A 13,351-nucleotide genomic window follows, 5' to 3' on the forward strand; every position below is an offset into this window, starting at 1 on the left:
AGGGATGGGGAAGTAAACTGAAAAGTAGAGAAGTGAAAATAGGGGGTTACAGGTATCCTGCAGGGAAATGTGGCAGCTACCTGCTAAGGATTCAGCTGGCAGAGATGGAAGTCAAACCAACAGCCAGGATCAGGCTGGCTGGAGCATCTGGACTCGTGTTGGCACAGGGACTTTTGGGGGACTGGGGGGTATCTAGCCAGGTGAAAATCTAGCTGAATATCTAGCTGAAAATCCCAAGGACTTGTGATGCATTTTCAAACAAAAATTTTGTTTAATGCATAGGATTCTTTTGTCACCTACAAAGTAATAACTAATTACTATTACTATTACAAATAATAACTAATAATAACTAGAAAAAATCCAGCCTTAGGCTTATCCTTCTGTGAGGTTTTGATTACAGGTTTGTTGCTTGAATTCCAAAGAATTTTTCTGATCACATATGTTTATTGTGCAAAATGTATGTGCAACTTCCTTCTGCTCTCCCCCTCCCCCCACAAATTATCATATTGATAAACAAAGCTCCCGTATAACTTATCTATTTTCAATTAACATCAGACCTGTGCCTTACACCCAGCAATGTAACTGGAACTTCAGTTCTATTAATGCAAATTAACATCTCTGTGGACATTCTCATTTATTTCTGGGTATCTTGATGTTATATGGAATCAAAGTGTTATATGAATCAAAGTGTTATTAAATAAAAGGTGGAAAATAGATTTTAACATTTTAGAATGCTTATGTTTATACCTAAATGCAGACTTTCTGTTACAGTACAAATAATAAGCATTAATTATGTGATCACAATGGAAGAGAATGCTGACCATTACAAGAGGAAGGAGCATGAGTAAGTAATCAGTGAAGATAGGGCTGGGAAGGGATGGGATCTATTTCAGAAAATATCATAAATACATTTATTCACATCCAGACTTGTTCTCTTGACTCCTCTTATTGTCAGTGGTGAGAAACATGGCAGAGATTTACTCTTTTTTCTGAAATTGGGATCTAAGCTAATATGCTCTTTCTCTTTTTAAAATATATTTGTTCATTACTTTGTTGTTTTTTGGTTCTTTTTTTTAGGAAGTGAGATTCTGATCTCATTATCAGTGTAAAATCCTTGGAGTTAGAGTTGCACAAGTAAGGAAATGGGGTGTGAGCAGTGAGTATTGGCTTTGAACAATTGGATTGATTACAGGGTTGTGCTCTCCCTGCTCATTGTAATGAGGTATTGAGACAAACGTGGGTTTTGCTAAGGTACTGATGAGTATGGAGTTGTTTTGCACCTTTTCCCAAACATATCTTGTTTTTTTCTTGTTTAAGGCAGTGTGCTGCCTGTGTTTTTACCCAGTCTCCCATGGTTTCTGCTAAGTGCACTAATTCTTTTATTCATTCCAACATTCTCACTTGTTATCCTTGAACTGGTAAGGCAGCTTCACCTGCAGAGGAAGCAGGTCCTGTAGAGATAATGTGGCTTTGAAAGGAGAGTTGATTGTCAGCCATTTCTTTACATAAGTAGGTGTGTAGGGGTGAGGAAATAGCTCATCATTGCCAATACAACAGCAAAGTTAAGAAGTGTTTGAAATAGACAAAGTATGATCATTAAATATGATGGAAATATTTCAGTATTTATTGCTAATATCTGTGATCACACTCAGCCCTTTTTATTAATCTGGTTGCTCTGTTCTTAGATTTGGAGTTTACAGATCCTCTTTACTTGGGGCCCAAAGTCCCCTGTAACCTATAGGATCAGTGCTGATTTTGTGTTGTGTGATTGATAGCAATCATCATACAGTGCTGGTTTTGCTCTCTGCTTCAGAACTTTTAAAACTGGAAAATAATATAATATTCAGCAATTCATGATACTTTGAAGAGACCATTTATATCACCAGGTTTAAAGATTCATTACTTGATTCTATAAATCACACTAAAAAGATTGGTTCACCAAGTCAGCCCTTGTGAAATGTTCTTTGAACTGAGAATAAAGGGTTAGAAAAATAAAACCTTCATGGCCTCACAAAGAAAAAAAATGAATTAATATCAGTTCTGTGCCTCCAGCTGTACTGTCCCTTCATACCTGGGAAGTTGTACAGCTGCCTCTGTCAGCACTTTTCCATCTGGGCCCCATTCTTGCTCGCACTGCTTCACCTGTGAGCTGAATACTCATGAGCACAGTGGTACAGCACTGCTCTGCTGCAAAGGCAGAAACTTTTTCAAATCTGTTTGTCCAGCTTCTTAAAAATGTTCAAATATGTATTAGCTTTTTTCAAATTTTGTCAAATTTCACTGAAATAATTCACTCTTTGATTCATCTAGATGCTGCTGGAATTTGCTAAGATAGAGAAAGAAAATCATCCCAGATAAATGCAATGTCAGAGAGTGACCAGGAAATTACAAAAAAAAATTAGATTGAAGTCGAAAGTTCTGGAGCATAAACTATGTTGTGGGCACAGCCCTTTTCTCAAGACAAGAAACACATCCTATAAAGTAAGAATAATATGAAAGTCATTAAAATAACATAGTCCCATGAAAAAAGAATCAAATACCATTTGACTGAATCTAAAAGAGGCTGCAGCTAAGAAGATGAAGCAGAGTTTGTATAAGGTAAATCTCCATAGAGCTAGAAGATCTAGCCAAGATGCAGCTCCCTAATGAAGTGGGACTTTGGAAAGGGAAGGAATAGTAGGCAGCCAGCTGAACTCTTTTAGTCAGACTCACTTTCTCCCACAACATCAAAGGCTTGGTATGATAAAAGTAAATGATAGCTGAAGTTTGGCTTTCAACAATGTGCAAAAAGAGGACATGTATGAAGTTTTCTGAATTAATTCCTGCTGTTTAAAACCTTTTACACAGCCTTGGACTTCCCTCTGCCCTCTACAAAGGTAAATTGGGAATGTTTTTTTTATGATTTCAATTAATGAAAGACACATCCCCTCATACACCTGTTTGCCTCTCTTCCAGGATGGTACTTGAATCATGCTGTCTGCCCTGCAGCTACAAAATACTGCCCAGAAAAATACAGAGGAGATCAGCCCAGGTCAAGGTAGTCATGGACTTGAATTCTCTTTCTCTCCCCTCTCCTGCCTTATCACTCCTTGTGGCTCACTCCAAACCTGTGTTGCTGTTCTTTGGGCATTGCCTGTGTGACAACAGCTCAGATATAAAACACTCTTTTCAGCCTACTCTTGGCTGCTTCATCAATTAATTAATTATTATATTATTCATATTATGTCCATGCTGTTACAGCAGTCATTGATATTATTATATAAATTATTTCAAACATGTATTTTTTCTTTTCCAAACTTGAGCAATAGAGACAAATCCAGATAAGGAATGATGTCAAGAGGGCCTCTCTAAAGACAGAGGAGGCCCTCTTGACATCATTCCTTATCTGTAACCCCCTGCTGACCCCCAGCACACTTAAGCCTGTACAAAACAAATAACAGCATAATGCTGACCATTGTCCCCACAGCAAGGGAAAAATAAACAGCAGCAGCAAAACCTCAAACCCAGCCACCTACTGTGAATCCAAGTGAAACTGTTTTGGAACATATGATCCCTCTGTCCTTCGGTGTTTGGAGAGGGATGCCTTTGATATATAGCACTGATAAGAGGCTTATTCCATTAAGCTGCAGTGATTCTCACTTTCATGCATCATTTGACAGAGAAAATGAGAATTTGCAGAAGTAATAGCTAATGTAAAGTATATCATGTTGCAGTGCAGTTAGACAGGTAGGAAATAAAGTCTATGTATTATTTCATAGAGTGGTTTGCACATTTTATTGTATGTGCACAGAAGAGATCCTTTAGGGTTGTTTTTTGCTCCATACCAAACTTAAAACTGCTAAGAACATTGGGTTTGGATCAGGATGTATCCTCTTAAGAGAGGATAGGGTTTCAGTTTCACATAAATATTCTTACACAAGTCATAAATGTTAAATTAAAACTGGATGAAGAAAAGGAAAGCTCAAAACAGAAGCATGAGGAAAATGAAATGGTAGCTGACTTAAATAGCAGCTTCACATAGTTCCACACCCTAGCTTACATCTTCTGACACATACAGGCACCACCCTAAAGCTGAAGGAATGCTTCTGTGACATTTTTTAGGGCTATTTCCAAAGCTTCTCAAACTGGTTCTCACCCTGCTAGCTGAAGTTCACACTGAAGAGGAATTTCTTCTCCATGCATTTCTGCTTATGAGAGGATGGCATTGCAAATATCAATAAAGTGCATTTTAATTCATGCCTTTGATTCCCAAGAACAGACTGGCAATGGTTAAATCATTTGTTGCACAGTGAATTGTGAAAGTCACTCGCAGTGGCAAAATATATCACAGCCTATTAGAATTTCCAAGATTTTTGGACACATCATAAGCTCTAAGGTGGTGGGTATTTTATTTCTGCTGCCCTTTAGTGCATCCATAACTTGATGGTCCTTGTGAGCAGTAATGTGAATTGTCTAGCAGCAGAACCATTCACTATTATTTACAAAACGGTTTCTACAAGGAGATAAAGTGACTGTGGCAGCTTCTGTAAGTGAGGAAATCATAAGCACTGTTTTAAATTGTAGTATTTGCATTTTTGTGCATAAGAGATTAGGGGGGTGATGTAAAGAATTTGATTATTTCCCACACTTCAGAACAAGATATGAAAGAAAGGAGGGACAAAAGCTGCATTCCAACACACCATGGTTGTGTGGAAGGAAGGAAATTTAGCTTAAGGAAAGTTAGTTTTTCATGAACACACCTCAAGTATTTTTACTAATGCTGAGAGTTTCCTGGAAACTTCTCCTATATTAATAATGTTTCAGTTGCACCAAAAACCAATCAAAACCTTTTAAATTTATTTGAAAATTGATGGTTTGCCCCTCTGCAGCCCTTAAGCAGAAGATATAAAGGAGAAAATAGTAGGAGTGTGTGTGTATTGGTTCAGTAAGTGAAGCAGTATCCTGGGATGTGTGAAACCCAGGTTCATTTCACTGGTCAGTGTGGTTTGAAGGGAAAAGTTCCTTTCTAAGCCCATGGACATAGCACCAAAACAGGTGAATTAAGGGACTCTGCTACATGCCAGGCAAAGTGAACAGCCAGCTTGTAAAAGGGACATGCACTTTTTTATCAAAATTTAGTTAGAAACTTTCAATTGATTTTTATTTTTGCCATAGGTAGAACAAGAGAATACTTTATTACTTCCATAAGGTTTTCTTTACTTCAATCCTAACCATAAAAGTTTATATTAAAATATTGTCAGATTTTCCAAAGGTCTTGCTGCTTTGTTTATAGCGACCTGCTTATCTCTAAATTTAGCACACATTAGTGTTGTTACAGCTCTCAATGCTCTGTTCTCCTTCCTCATACCACACTATTGTATTTCAGTCATGCAAAGGCTGAAAATACCTCATTGTTTTTACAGTAAGGAAGAAATTTGCAAGTGGTCACAGAGTTCTAGAGTTGCAGCCTTTGCTTTTTTACATCACTTGATCCTCTGAGGACAGCAGGGAGCAGTTGCTCTTTCTTCCTTTGGAATCTTTGGTTATGAGAGAAATACCCAACAAAGAGAGAAATCTGAGAACTGGGAAGGTCTGTGCAGCATCACTAATTTTGCTTTCTACTGCTTTCTTTGCTGAGTGTGGCTTCTCTTTTTCTGCTACTTCCATGTTTTGACAAATAACTCCTACATTTCAAAACTATGGAAACTATGGTTCTTACTATATGTGACAGTGATCTGCAGTACAAAACTGACTTATAGACCATGTAAACAAAATTGAGGAGCTCAGGGTGTGGTAGAAAATGGAAGAACATTAGAACTCAGGAAAAAAAATATGTATGTCTAAATGCTTCTTTCTGTACTTACCTTGAGGCAATTTTTAACTACATTTATTTTCAGCTACTACATTATTTGGTGTAGCAGAAACCACTAAAAGAAATAGAGAGAGCGTAACTGAAGAATAATGCAAGTCATCAAAATAGTCATGGGTTTTTACCACTTTGTGTACTAATTTTAGAACATTGCAGACATCATTGCTTTCCTAGGCCAGCCATATGCATCAAATATGCTGTAATCAATTTTTCATAACTTCCAATTCTGTTGCTCGCATAACTTCCTAGTAGCCATCATAATCTTGTCTTTAAAACATAGCAGTATAAACCAGAACCATGAGGAAAATATTCTGAGTCTTGATAAGGAAGTAACAGTCTAGCTTCATGTTTGAAAGCTAAATATTTTTAGTGGCTGATGTGATCTTTTTTTACAGTGTTTGAGAAAACTGTAGATTAAACCCTCTCCATTGTTCACAAATGATGCGAACTATGCTTGTAGAAACAAGTTCACACAACTCCTCTGATGTGAATTCCAGCCCAGTCAAGAGGACCCCACAAAACTGTGCTGGGGTCCTACTGCAATGTAAATCCCATGACATAAGGAAAAGGGTGTCTTATTCTTCATTTCAGAATCCAGCCTGAGAGGTAACCAAAGAACTGAAAATTACCTCCTTATGGTAAGTACAATGGACTGAGTGCAGTGTCTTGATTAAGGTTCACTCTATTCCTGTGCTCTCCTTAATGACCAGGAAAGTACACTTTCTTCAAGCTTTGTAAAAGGGATTTTGAAAAGTGAGTTTTCAAACTCAGGAACTCTGTCCACAGGAAGTGAAGCTTCTTTTGAACCAAAAATACATATGAAATAATTTCAATGCAATCAGCTCAGTCATCACAATCCATTGTTTAATATAGAAGACACGTGCATTTTGTCTTGGCACAGTTTATGCATAAATTCATTCGAACTGATGGAATTTATTGGTAAATACTCCAATTTACTTTCTTGTTTCTGCTTTTGATGTTTTGAGTACTCAAAAGTATGTACTGTAAAGACTGCATGATACATTCTAAGAATTTGTAGCCACTTTTTTAAAGACTGCTGACATAAAAATAATGTTTGTTTAGGTACCAGACTAAAATGACAATCTAAATATCATTTTTCTACAGGAATATAAAAAAATCTTTTATTTTATTACAGTGGAGTATTTTCAGAGGAATCTGTTGTAGGAAATAATGATTTGGCTGTCGTGGTCAATAAGAAGGCACACTCAGATGCTGTAACCAGACATTCTTCCAATAAAGCTGAACTGGTACTTGCAGCTGGTTTTATGGAGACTGATAACATGGATTTTATGACTGATCTGTAACGTGAGCTGGGTACTGGCCAGTGACAAAGGGAATATCCTCATGGTCCACTGCTATTATCAGTGATGTTACAGCACCATCTACAGGCCCAGCCAAGACTGAGGCCCGATAAAGGAATGCCAGTTCCACCCACAGAATAATTATTAGTTCCTCTTTGAACTAATGCATACAAATACTTTAAACCAGTTATGTAAAACCGAAGTAGAGCTTGTAGAGCCTCTCATCCCAATGAAAACTCCTCTGTCTACTGTGTAACCTGAACATTTGTGGGAGTGCCAGAAAAGTGAGTCCTGTTTGTATTCATCCTTCAGTCCAGTATGATTCATATGATCATTTCGGTGCATGCTTATTTTTAACTAATGTGGGACTTAAGACATGATACAAAACCTTATTTCCCCTTGTAATGCAAAGTCATAATATGAGAAAAATCTTCCTTCCCAGAATTTCTTTTTAAAAAATCAGCTCAGAAGGTATTTTGGGTTTAAGAATACTTGTAAGAAGTTCCTGTTTTGAAGTACCTTTTTCATACCAAAATTTTGCCCTTTTATGACCCATTTTGCTGAAAGCTGTCCAAATGAGACAGTGCAACTACCTGCCCGTGGCAAATATATGGCAACTTGCTAAATATCTCCTAAATTAATCCTTCTTGACTGTCAGGACTGAGAGTAAATCCCTGGGGGTCCAGCAGATAGGTGAAGTATTTGTCAGGAAGAGTATAGTTTAGATATTCTCACTCAGGGAAGTAAAAGTGATTTTAAATTTTATTTAGCCCTGCTCTTTGCATCTTCTCATTATTTTAGGAATGAAATGTGATGATGTGGTTTTGAAACAGTTATGCCAGAAGACCAGACACCTTTGAATCTGGATTTGCAGAGGTCTTTGGCCAAGTTAGATGATGAGAGGTAAGTGGATCACTATGCTGGTATTTCTGTGAAATAGTCTAAAAATGAGGATTTAATCTGTGTGGAATTCATGGCATATTTTCCTCAGTAAGATATAATTCTTTACATATTTTTCATTACAAGCCCTGAATGAAGATTATTTCCCCCCTCATTTGTGGCAGCTTATCTTTAAAGGTTTAGAAAAGAAGCACAAACCTAAAAATACAGATGGTGAAAGCTGTGCCTGGATCAGGTACTCTCAGCAACCCTGGGAGCTCCAGTGGTCAGCATCACCTTGTGTGTCCTCGTGTAGCTTTAGATAGTGTAATTATTTACCAAATACAGCAGCACATGGACTGGAGTTGAGATGTACACAGTTACAGCTGAAAGTCTCAGGTAATCTCCAGTCTGTCCTCACAGCACCCAAAAATCCAGTGGTGCCTGTGTTTCTCAGGGTCTCTGTGTAGTGCCTCTGCCCATGCTCACAGCAGCAGCTGTGTGGGAAAGGCAGCCAGCTTCTCCCCATCTCCCCTAATCTCACCTCTGAGTCAGAACAGTCACACAAAGTGACATTTTGATTTCATCTCTGGAGAGCTGAGGAGCATTCATTGCTCATGCCTAATGTGCAAGAGTGACATTCAAATACGTGGCAGCACCCACAGGAGATGAAGGCAGCACTCCATCCAGGGGAGAGAGGGCTGGTTCAGTGCCTCTCCCAGCCAAGGGGCTTCTGCTTTTCCTGGTCCTGTGTTCTGGCATCCTGTGGTGAGTCCATGCCCTGAAGAACATGGGGGACACACATGGTCCCACTGGTGCAGGAACATTCCCAGCCCCTGCAGGGAATGAGCCCCTTGAATCTGCCCCAGTGGCAGATGAACAGAAACACTCAGGACTTGCCATGTGCACATCCCCCTGTGCAGACAAAGCTAGGAGCTTGTGTTCTAGCAAATACTGATGCTTTATAAATGTCATTTTCAGCTGAATTAAATTACAGAAGTTCATGATTAACCAGGAGATGAGGCAAGAAAGACTTCAGCATCCTGCAGCTTTTATAGGGCTCCACATAAGGCATTAGGAGACACTAATCCTGCAGATGAGTTGTTTATGAACTAGCCACACATAAACATCCATAATTAAATTTATGTTAATTTTTGTTGTAACTGATCTAACTCCTTATTGTCAGAACTTTTAATTATAAAATATAAATTAGCTAAACATCTCTAATACAAATAGCTATTCTAATTTATTCCAATTCCAATAAAAACCTAGCCGAGTACTAAAGTTAATAAAGAAAAGTGATGCAGTTCTTGTTCTAGTGCCCATGATAAATTTAGTTAAGAATACAGACACAGCTGCAGCAAACAAATATTGAATCTCATGTTTCCAACCTCTGTCTAAGCTACCTTTTCTTTGTTTGTGTTGAATATAAACTCTCTCCTTGCTGATTCCAGATCTTGAACTGATTTTTTCACACTGCCCTATCTACATGTTAATAAAAATTACAGTAAAGATAAATGATATAGGAAATTGCTGTAGTATAATTAGATTATTCTCTGTACTATGCTCCCAAGCACATAGTTATATATGTACTAAGTAACTGCTGTTAATAGTCATAGATAGTTTATCGTTCACATGGATACCGAGTGATCAGGTCAGTTAACAGGATAGAGGGAGGAGCTTTGTTCTAGCACTTTCAAGCTGGAACAGCAAATTGTGTAGTGAATTACTTCTGTTACTCAATTCCTTTCCACAACCATGTGGTCCAACACCTGCTAGTTACCTGTTTTTATTTCTGCAGTAAATAGCTGTTCTGTTTTGAGTATGCTTTTATGGCCCTGAAATAGAAGTATAGAGAAATGTAGATATGGGATGATAACCAAGGAAAAGTGTGACCAATAGCTAATTACTCACTGCAATGAGAATAGCTGCACAGTTGGCAGTGCATAAAGCTGGATTCAGTCATAGTCATTTAGTCAAAGAACACAAGGAGGACATACCCAATGTCAACACAGCATGTGTAATAAAATCAGGCTTCATGTGCAACTGAGAACCAAGAAAGAAGAAGTGTTGTCTTGCCAAACATGTGGAAATTATCACTCCTGGGTTCTTGGGTAGCAAAGGCACTGCCATCAACAGCAGGATGTTCTTTCTGGTAGAGACTGTGGGGCACTGGAAGTTTGCCACAGACTCCTCTCCTTGTCCATCTCCTTGAGAAAAGCTGGTGCCACTGACTCAGGAGGGGCATGGAAGAAGGTGAATGTGACATGAGAGAAGAGAGGGAGGTACCAGGGACTGCATGCAGAACTATTTTCCTTTCTCCACTCCCCCCTTGCTGATAAAAAATTAAACTAGTAGCTGTTTTCTTATAGGAGAGTTTTGTTAGACTAACAAGAAATTCTTGGCTTCTTGCAGACAGTGTGCTTCCCTTTTGTCCCATGACAAGCTTTGTTGCACTTCACTTCCATAAAAGCAGAGGGAGTTGTGCTGTTTATGTCTGATTAATTATCTGGCAGCCATATTTCTGTATGTACTTTAAGAAAAAATTATATAGCAGATAACTAGGGACAAGTAAATTCTAGAATATAGCAGATAACTAGGGACAAGCAAATTCTAGGATAGCTGTTGCTGTTCACTTCTCTTTGCAGAGATTTATTTTTAAATCCAACATGCACTTATGTAAAGAAAAAAAGAACCTAAAATTCTTCTTCAATTTTTCACATATTTGTTTTGGTTTTGGTTTTTTTTTAATTATTAATAGTCCAGTGGGGGGAAAAAGGTGCTATTCCTCTGTAGAATTAGCATTTTGATGAGATTTCCTCTAGTCTAGTTGTAATTTAAATCAAAAAAGGACATATACAAAGATTTTACACTACCCTAGCAGAAAAATACTTTATACATTTCTTAAATTAATTCCATATGCTCCTTAAATATGTGCAATTGTTATTAATATACTTCAGTGCTTTATGCAAAGTGCTTGATTCTCTTCACAGTTAATTAAGCCCTCTGCTGTTCAAATTGCTGTAATCATTTTAACAGGCAGTGGTTTTAAGGATCATGGACCATGTCTTTTACTCATAAAAATCTTATTTTAAATTTTGAAAAACTGAGTGTAGGTCTTTCCAAGAATACATATCAAGATAATTTTATTTCCTCACTCTCTCTTGTCTCCAGCACAGATCCATGTCACATCTCAGCAGCACATGTTTAGGTGAGTTTGTGTGTGTAACCACAGAAGGGTTGCCTGGGTTCTCTGGGAAGCCAAATGGTGCAGGTAAGAGGGAGCACAAGCAGCTCTCTGCTCCTTGTGAGGTTTCAAGACAGCTTTTTTCCACCCATAACCCAATAACAAAATAGTACAGACAGAAACTGCAACATCTGTGATGCTTCTCTTTGGAACCACCAAGATCAAGTGTCACTGCGATGCCCAACTTCATTTTCCAAATACTGAGGCATGGGGGATTGAAATTCAACAGAGGATTCAGAAAAGACGGGTGGAACAGTTACAGGTTCATCTCACAGACTCCAGGGCTGTCCCTGGGAGCCCCTAGACAGCCTGCAGGAGCTGGGGCCAGGGCTTTGCACAGCCTGCTCTTCCCAAAGGAACGGTGAGCCCGTGCTGAGCCAAAGGGCTGCTGAACACTGGCAGAGCTCCTCTCCAGGAGACACTGCCTTCAGTCCAGGTGGGTGCATCTCCTGCTCCTCCCCAGTGCCCATCTCCTGCTCCCCCCCACTGCCCATCTCCTGCTCTTCCCCCACTCCTCATCTTAGTGTGTGCATCTGAATAGTCAGTGTATCCCAAGGCAACCTAATATGCACTGCATTTTGCTACACAATTGGTTTTAGAAAAATAATTTTCATAATTACAACTGGTTTGGTTTAATGGTATGGGTAATTATTGTGGGTAAACATTTATTTCTAAAGTATTTTTCTTTTTTCTGTAAAAAAATTTAGTAGAAAAGTCATATTGTATTTTGAGAGCTTCTTGGCATTTTAAAAAGTCGTAACCAAGATAAATGATAACTATTTTTGAAGACATAGATACTCTTTCTCTTTAGCAGCATGGATTTTCTACTAATCTTGTAATAACTCAATCAAATGTAAACAATAAATATTCTAGCTACCTCTTAGAAAAGTCTTCTCTGAAGTTTCTGTTCTTTCCACAGTGGAACTAGGATTTCATCTAATGGAATTGCACTGTCAAAATAAACAAAAGTCAAACACTTTGACAAAATATTTTTAGCTTCTTCAAGAAAACTGCAGTACAGAAGTACACTTAGAACATTGAAAATTATCTTCTGCTCTTTTATTTTGAAGTGCTGCAATTCTTATATTTCAAATAACAGTAAAGCAGTTAATTGGAACAGAAATGCCTTTCGACTTCTGATGTCATAGTGACCATATTCTTTCTTACATTACTTTGTTTTTTGGATCCTGGATGTTTAATATGTTATGATGCCAAAACATACTGTTTCTAAACAGCTAAAAACATAAGAAAGATTGATAGAGCTATGCTATTGCTTGCTGTGTTCTTAATGTTTTGTAGATGTGTGGTACATGTGAGCTGCATTAAACTACTGACCAGTTTATCACAGTTTATTCCCCACACACTTTTATTTGTGCCCTTTTTTTCTCAACCTGCAGCAGCTGAATATTCCTTGCAGGTACTGTGGCCCTTGGAGAGCTCTCACTGGAGCAGATATTTTTGAACAGGAGGAGGAATAGGGAGGGACCTTGACCCCCAACCCTGTTCTGCTGCTGAAGGGGCAGGAAAAGAAGTTGAGCTGAGCCCAGCAAAAGATGGGGAGGAGCTATTGGGTTTTATTTTTGTTTCTGTTTCTCACTATCCAAATGTATTTTAAATAACAATACATTTAAATTCATCTTGGCCAGCTTTGTTCTGTCCTAGATGGTGTCCATTAAGTGATCTTCCTGCCCCTTATCCTGGCCCATGAACTCTTTCATCCTATTTTCACCCCTTGTCCTCCTGAGGAGAGGGGAAGTGGGGTGAGCATGTGGGTGAGTGTTTGGATGCTGGCCAAAGGTTATCCACCACACAATATTTACATTTCTATTAAACAAGATCTATTTTACTCAGATCAAATTATAGTTGAGCATAAATTGATTTTCTACTTTGCATTTCTGTTGCATATTCAAAAATTATTAAATCAAATCTCTTTTTATAGGCTGTCTCTTCATTGCTACAAGTGACAGAGTATTTTTAAACTTATCAAATAGAAAGATGAATGTCCTGCTGCATTTTCCTTTGTGTTGATACACAATTCCTCTGGAAAAGACTTTA

Source organism: Melozone crissalis, unplaced genomic scaffold (assembly GCF_028551555.1).
Source record: "Melozone crissalis strain CALT ecotype California unplaced genomic scaffold, PUWL_Pcris_2 ptg000045l_1, whole genome shotgun sequence".
NCBI lineage: Eukaryota > Metazoa > Chordata > Aves > Passeriformes > Passerellidae > Melozone > Melozone crissalis.